This window comes from Bombus pascuorum, chromosome 9 (assembly GCF_905332965.1).
Source record: "Bombus pascuorum chromosome 9, iyBomPasc1.1, whole genome shotgun sequence".
NCBI lineage: Eukaryota > Metazoa > Arthropoda > Insecta > Hymenoptera > Apidae > Bombus > Bombus pascuorum.
In genome coordinates this window covers 171,904-180,047 of record NC_083496.1, presented here as the reverse complement: position 1 = coordinate 180,047, position 8,144 = coordinate 171,904, and the positions used below count along the sequence as shown (strand labels likewise).

At 39.2% G+C, this 8,144-nt stretch overlaps 1 long non-coding RNA gene across 1 annotated transcript; it reads right to left on the bottom strand.

Annotated features, from left to right (window-relative positions):
• Nucleotides 1-2,829: 2,829 nt before the first annotated feature.
• Nucleotides 2,830-4,711, bottom strand: LOC132910373 (uncharacterized). Its single transcript, XR_009658764.1, has 3 exons — nucleotides 3,808-4,711; nucleotides 3,341-3,685; nucleotides 2,830-3,263 (listed from the first exon to the last, which is right to left on the bottom strand). It is a non-coding gene; the product is annotated as an uncharacterized LOC132910373 (long non-coding RNA).
• Nucleotides 4,712-8,144: the final 3,433 nt, after the last annotated feature.

Below are 8,144 nucleotides of genomic sequence, written 5' to 3'. Positions count from 1 at the left end.
TCGCTCGTTTTATCTTTTTCGGTCGTGTCGCTATTCCGCTGCTTCTTCTTTTCCCATTTTTCTCTATTACATGACGATTACACGACGATTACGCGACGATTACGCGACGATTACGCGACGATTACACGACGAGTCTCGCAATCTCCGCCAACTTTTGCTCCAATTTTTTACAACTTCTCACTCTTTTTCGCGTCACACTTTCTTTTCCCCGAATTTGAATTATTTCAGCAGCGTTTTTAATTCTCGGACACGAACCTATCGTGTCCCTTCGCCTTACGGCTCGTAATTATTTCAAAGACGCCTTGCTTCTTTCTTTCTTCCGCCATTTCGATATTCCGAAGCGGCAGTACCTTGCACAAGACACCTTTTCTCGAATCTCACTTTTCTTTTCTCTTTTTTTCTTTTTTTCCTTTCTTTTTTCACGCGACTAATCGATCCATAAATAGATCACCGCCGTCTCCTCGTCACCTCCTTCTTCCTGTCTTTTCGTCCGCCCAATTCACAAAGTTCAACGAATTGCAATAAAGAAATTACTCCGTCTAACCTAATCCTTTAGCTCACTCGGTTTACTTATCGTTATTTCTTATCAGTTTCAAACGCTTCGTCCTGCAACTTCCACCTCTCGACATTCGAAACGATTTACCGGGATTTATCGCGCGAATTATCAGCCCCTATGTGATACACATCATACTGCTACAAATAGTTCAACAAATAGAGTTTCTTTTTCGTTTCTAAAATTAGATAGGGAGAATCATACGTGTCACGCCGAATAAGCAGATCTTTGTACCGAGAAAGTTATTCGATAAACGATTCTTCGAACATTTATTTTCGATAGATGAATCCTGCAATCGTCACTGCCGATTTCTTCGCCCCCTTATCGTTTATCCGCGGCCAGGCTGGCTCAGATTCCCTCATTCCCGCCATAACCTCCATTCCCGCATTCGCGTCAACGTACCGCCGCGTATTCGACAACGGCGCGATGCGTTCATATGACACGACACGGTGAATACGCACGTAGAAACGCGACTGTACGCTCGCACCAACCGACAGCGGAGATGAGAGAGAAATTCGACTAGGCTTGCCGCTGGGTACAACAACAACAAGACCATACACGACGCGCCTCTTTTCGCCCAGTCTCCCTCCCCTCCCTTCCCACGAATCCCCTCCTCAACGTTCGTCTTTTTTCTTCCTTCTTCTTGGTCTTCGATGTTCTCGACGTAATCCGTTTAATTCGATCGCGATCGATCGACCGGATCAAAGTAATTAGTCTCGACTCGCGTTCTCTACTCTGGTTTTTTTGGAAAGACGAGGTGTGTAATACGTCGGTCGTTAAACTCTTTCACGATCGAGAAAATGATATTCGTAACTAAGTTATCCAGCCTATTCGTACGCTAAATTTTTCAAAATTACAATCGAAATATCTTTTAAACTAATCGTTTTCGCGCACAAATAGCTCTATCTCTCGAATGTGCGAACAATTCTACTTTCGAGACAGTCACACACCAAAGTATATACATATTCGCTTACCACGTAACGTACCGCTCGAATCCGTTTAATTTTGCTGTATGTAAGATTTGCGAGAAACACTTTGCACGTTACTTCGTTATATCGCCCACACGTAATCAACGTATTTTTCGCTCATTAGCATCAATACTGCAGTAGCAGCAGTAGCAGCAGTGATTTACGATCAGACTGCAAGGTGAAATGATCGTTCAACGAAGAGAGATATCGTTTGACGCGCCGTTCCCATGCCATACGTACGTTTTATATATATATATAATATATATACGTCAATTTTCCAATTGAAATAATTATTATCAGATTCCGTTCGGTTCAAACAAATAATCATACCATTCCATCGATAAGGTGAACCTGTCGGGAAGCTAGGCTCTCGCTAATTTCGACCATCTCCGAATACGTGGTCGGGTGCATGATTCCGAATAACATTTTCCATCGGTCTGTCCCAAGTTGCGAAAAATTTAGTTTCCGAGATACTCGCGAAAGATAGCACAGTATCGTGCGTGCGTAACGCGTCGTACGGAGCACGCCATAGAATTTGATCGATGGTACACCTGTATACAGTACACGCGACAAGCATCGTAGTAATACCTAGAAACCATTCGCTGTAAGAACGACACTCGCATATATAAAAAGTGCAGGCCAACGATACGGATAAAAGTTTATTCTCGTGACTCGAGAGAATCGGTTGAGCGAGAATCCGCGAGAGAAAGAAAGTGGAGCGACAGTAGGCGACGAACGAGCACGAAGACAGGTTGACAAAATCTTCAAAATCAGTTATCGCCTTTCGATATTCAAATTTACGCCAGACCACCTACAGACTCTTTGCACGTCTTTGTACCTAGCTGAATGCAAGTGAAAAATTTCCAAGTTGTAAAATAAACCAACCTATCGTCCAGAATGTTATATTTATAATTTGTTTACAGTTGCGTATGACGTAAGATTACATTTTGCGGAACTACTCGAATCTTTTACGCATAGTAGACGCTGCCTCTATTTCTTCGTTTTCCTTCTATTCGTAACAAAGATAAATTTATTAATTAATAATTTGTAACGATAAATTAACCAGTAACATTACTATTACTAATATGAATTAATAATTAATAAATTAATCGTTATTAAATGGATATTAATTAAATTGGTATTATCGTTCTTTTTTAGAAACATACCCACTCGGAACTTGTATAACAATAAATTGTAAGAAGATAATCATCCGCTATGTTTTTATGAATAAACTGTAGGACATTTTTTACTCCGAACAGTACGAACAAAGACTCGCATCGGTCTGACACACATCCGTGTGTCTATCCGATAGCAGTTAAAATTTGTTCGCTATGTATTCATCGTCGTTTAGTTACTTGCTCAAAGCGGCTTAACCAACAATTTTGTTCGGTAAAAGCAAATCCAGTCTGCCTGCTTTTTTTTCATTTTTCTAGGCTGTTTATAAGACGCCGTAATTCGCGCGTCATCGATAGGAAAGGAGGTATCGTATTTCGTTGTCCAGACGAAACACGCCTTAGTATCGTATTCGACCACGAAACACGAATGAAATAAACTATTCAACGCGAAACTAGTTTCTGGTATCTGGATCTTCCCCTTTATAAAGAATGACTCATTGCCGGAAACGATATCGACAGTGAACTAGTGAGAAAACAGGATGAAGCGATTTCGTTAACCTAAAACCTGTTTAGCCGGCAAGTGTTTTTCTTCTTCCACTGTGTCTTACACACCGTTACCATACTATACTATGCCATACTATTACTATTACTATTACTATTACTATTACTATTACTATTACTGTTACTATTACTATTACTATTACTATTACTATACTCTTCTCTCTTTGTTTATAATTTTCCCTTTGACGTTTCCATTACCGCGAGATATTTCCAACGTAGCGTCTCTCTCGGTTCTTACCATTTACTTTGAAATCATTCGAATCAACTTCCTAGTTTCTACAATTTGCGAAACCAATTATAAGAGAATTTAGCATTTGAAATATCTACGTAAATAGCTATGGCAAAGGATAAACTAATCCCAATTTTCTAACAACTACATCCTATCGTTATACGTAGGTGGATGAACAAAATTTGACCATCGGTTAGATTATCGTATCTAAATATCGCAACGAATTGCAACCAGAGAATTTTTCTTCGTAATTTATTTTCTATCGATTACCTCGCACTCTCATTAACCTTTACTTGATGTACGCGCGCAATTAACATTCGGTCAATTAGAATTTGATTTCTCGTTGCATCTCGTTGCATCTTGAAACATTTGAACGGAAACATAGCCTGCTATTCCCATTCCGTTTACCTAATCTATCCTTTTATCATACTTGCTATATTTTTATCAGTGGTCGTTATTTATCGTCGGTCGTTATTCTCATCTCTCCGTGGCAGACGTATATAAAAAGGGAATAGAAATTAATTCTCGCCACGGACCTTGCGTTTAACGCTCTCCGATTAATCGCCTTCGTTGCGAACCAACCTGTCGTTTACCAACCTTCATCCACCCCCTTTTGTAATTCCTTCTTCCTCCATTCTCGTCTCCACCTTCATCAATTTACCGCGTTTGCGCATCTCGCGCGAAACGATTTTTTAAACTCACCGACTCGTTCGTTAGCCGCGGCAGTAACGGTATAACCGTAGAAACGAGGATAAAACTTAATTCATAGCCGGTACATAACCTCTTAGTCAGGATGAGCGCGCCACTTGTAATTAATTTCCAAAAGATGTTCGCCCGGGATCGAGGCCGTAAAATATAACACGAACGTTTCATTTAAAGCACGAGTCGTAGTTATAAGTTACAGCATCTTCCTCTTCTTCCGCCTCTCTTCCACTCCCACGTCTTCTTCCTCTCCGCGTGTCCTTCTATTTAACCATGTTGGTTGCCACGTTGTTCCCTCGTTCCTCCCGTTGCTCCGCTCTCTACTCGTCTCTCCAAGCTGTTACACGTACCTCCCTTCCGCGTCTTCTTTTTGCCCTTCGTACCGGATCTTCTTCCTGGTTACTTTAACCTCGTCCTTCCGTTCGTTACTCGTTACTTTCGCCCCTATGTACGTAAACTCCGTTTTTTTTCTTTACACGGACACCACTCTGTTTTTCTCGCTCTACCAAAATTACGAATCTCTTCGAGCACCATTCGCAGTCGCCGCTTCTTTACGCCTTACACTTTACACACGCTCTCTCTTATACGCGGCTTTAAATCTTCCGTCCTCTCGGCCAACTCGCTCGCCTTTCTGTACTTTCGTCGCTTTGCCACTCTATTTAACACAGACTGTTGGTCGTTTCACCGAATTTGTCTTCTTTCGTCTTCTTTCGTTTTCTTTCGTCTTCTTTCGTCACTCACTCCATCGCTCTGCCCTATCGCTGCCCACTATTTATGATATCTTATTTCTCAGTGCTTTCTCTTTCTAAAACCGTTTCAATTACCTACTTGCGTTTAATGCTTAGTGCTTTATTATCTTTCATCTTTTTAAATACCAATATGGTTGAGGCTGGTCGCCTAACTGGCTAAAAATAGCACGCAGCGTTAATAGGTAAAAACCTATTTACCAATTTTTAATTTTCCTTACGTTTCGTTAATAATCTTACATTCTACGTAAAGAACAGCACAGAAACGAGATTACGTTTTGTCATAGTTTTATTTCAATCGTATCGTAATGATTTTATTATTTACTTTTATTAAAAAGTTATTATAACAATAAGTAATATTTATTGTAATCACCTTGGAGAAAATTCGCTGGTACGTTGGTCACAGATCCTTTGAAATTTATTCCACTCTGGTTGCTGCATTAATTTGCGATACGTACGAACCAGAGGAAAACTGTATCGATACTCGATGGCCGGACGGTTTCGGTGAAAAAACAACGTCTACGCGAAAAGAAAAAAAGGCAGTCGGACCATGACAGACGGATGCAAAACGGGAGAATCGATCGGTAGTCTGTTACCGAAAGGAACGAGAAAACAAGACGAAGAAAACGGAGGTATGCATTAAGCGGAGAAAGGTTTATCTTTCCAATTTTCTTTTATCGATCTGTTCCGATATTAAAACAAGATGAAAATATGGATGGATCGCTCTCTTCTCTCTTCAGAGAATTCAATGATATCGTGGAAAGTAAAATGTGAAACCAAGTAGCGAAACTTCTGGATAATAATATGTAATGTACGAATACATACGTTTATTGATAAATAGAACACGATATACCGAAATATGTACGTACACGTTGAGAAAGTAGAAAACGTTTCGTGTTATTCGATCCTTGTTTTTACTTATTTCTTATTACGACTAACGATCCCTTTCTAAGGGTATAAAACATAGGCATCTTTTAACATATGTAACAAATATCTTTCTCCTCTTATTGCCTGTTAACCTTCTTTCGTCTATCATCTTCTTCGTCCATTCTTCGATTTCTTTTTCTCCTCGTTCGCCCAGTATTTACTAGCCACCCACTTAAATTACTGCGAATACTCCGAATACTCTGAATCTAGCTACCATCTTTCTCTTCTTTGCTTTTCATTTTTCTTGTTGGTATTTTACTTATTTAAGAGTACCTTTCCCTGCCTCCGTCTCACGTATTCTCTGTCATACTTTGAGTTCTTCAGCTGCCATTCTTTCCTTTCCTTTTCTGCTTCTCTTCTCCTATATATATATATATATACATCTTTCGCTATATCTTCCATCGTCTCTGCTTTCCATTTTCCAGCCGCCCGTTTCCTGCTTTCTTACAGAATTTCTCCCTTGCTCGTGTCATTCCACTCTTCCCTGTTATCATACATCTATTTCCTATATATCAATTTCTCTTCTGAGCGCATTAAGGCTTAAGCAGTCAGCTTTTATATATTTTTTCCCCGTTTTCGTTTCTTCTCTGCGACTTTCTATCTTCTATTCCCTATATTTCTACCGCGTACATCATTATGCTCTTCGCCGTAACGTTAAAAATCATCGTCCTTCTTCCGTAATCTCCTCCAAACTTGCTCCTTCTCATATTCCCCAGAGATGCGTACGTACCATATCAGCGCTCTCTGCACATCTACATCCTTTATGCGCGTCTATCTCCGTCTCTATCTTTATCTCCATCTCTGTTGTTCCTTTCAAACGTCTATCCAATAATCATTCTGCATAAAATAAGAAGACATATAAAGTGTAAATGAATATATAATAGAATAAAGCGATCAAAGTATTATACAATAACGTATATTGCGATAAACTTTGGTACTTTGAATACTCGCTACAGAATTTATATATATAAATATATATTATACATATATTTATCGTCTATAAAGTTTCAAATGCCACGATAAATAATATCTGTTGCATTATCTCCAACTAATTAGCAACTAGCGATACTAACGTACTACGCATTCTGAAATGTCGCTCTGCCAATAAATAAGTACGTACAATACGTATAAATAAGTTATTTCGTATTAGCATGCGAAAAATATATAATATAGCGTATAATATAACGTATAGTAGTAACGTATGTAGTATTTTTCTAGTTGTGGCATATAATAGTATTTACAAAAATTCTACATAGCCTTATCGAAAAAAAAAAAAAAAAAAAAAAAAGAAAACGGGCAAGCTTTTTTTCTACATAGACACTGTACGTATTCTTCCATAGATAGGTAATTCCTTTCTCAACCTCCTCTCAAATTAGAAACTCACCCCTATTTAGAGCTAACGAATAAATCGTCGTTTCATTGACGGGAAAAAGAATAAAACTGAATTTTATTCGTTATACTATAGTTGCGCGGAAGAACGTACGAGGCTCGACAAGCCTCAATGTCAAAACAATAACGAAAGAAGTCATCGAACAATTACGATTACTATCGCGATTATTACTTGTGTTGTGCTCTCGCAGGCTGAATTAGTGAGAGGGGGGGGGGATCTACGATAATCATAAAATCAACGTTTAATTTACTCGTTATTTTAATTCTCCTCTCAGCGAAATGTTCGTAAGTACCCATTTACTCGCAGTGGGGCGGTAATGCGCTTGATAGAAGTGAAGGGGAAACGTCGTTCGACACGCGTAACTTCGTTTAGTATGACATAGAATGTCTCGTCTTTATTAGCTTTACTTATTATTACTCGCCAATTTTCCAAAGCGCTACGTGGTTGTTAGTTCCATTTTCTAATATTTTACTACAAGCTAAAACCATCGGTATTCGAACGCGGCCGTTGTCCGATAAGTTTAGAGGAGGAGAGGAAACGCGCCTTTATCACCACGAAATCTGCCAACTATCGCAATGGAACGAATTTCTGGCAGCATGCCCCGAGCATGGCACATGCTTCTGAGATTCTATTCGTTTCACGACTCGTTTCACACGTCGTCGTGACCACGAAGTTGACAACGGACAAACACGCAGATGCAATGATCGGCGTTCGCCTTCGTGTCCGAATGATCCTCTCCCTATCCATTCCGATTTATCTTTCATTCTTCCGGCTATAAATAATGCATAACAGCCATGTACGTATTTTAGAAATTAAATTTAAAAATTAAAATGCTCTTGAACCATATTTACGTCCGGTATCATCCTTTATGACATATTATCCGTGTTTATTAATTCGTGAGTATATTATTCCCAGTTTAAACATCGTCTTTCTTTTTCTCTTTTTGTTTTTCC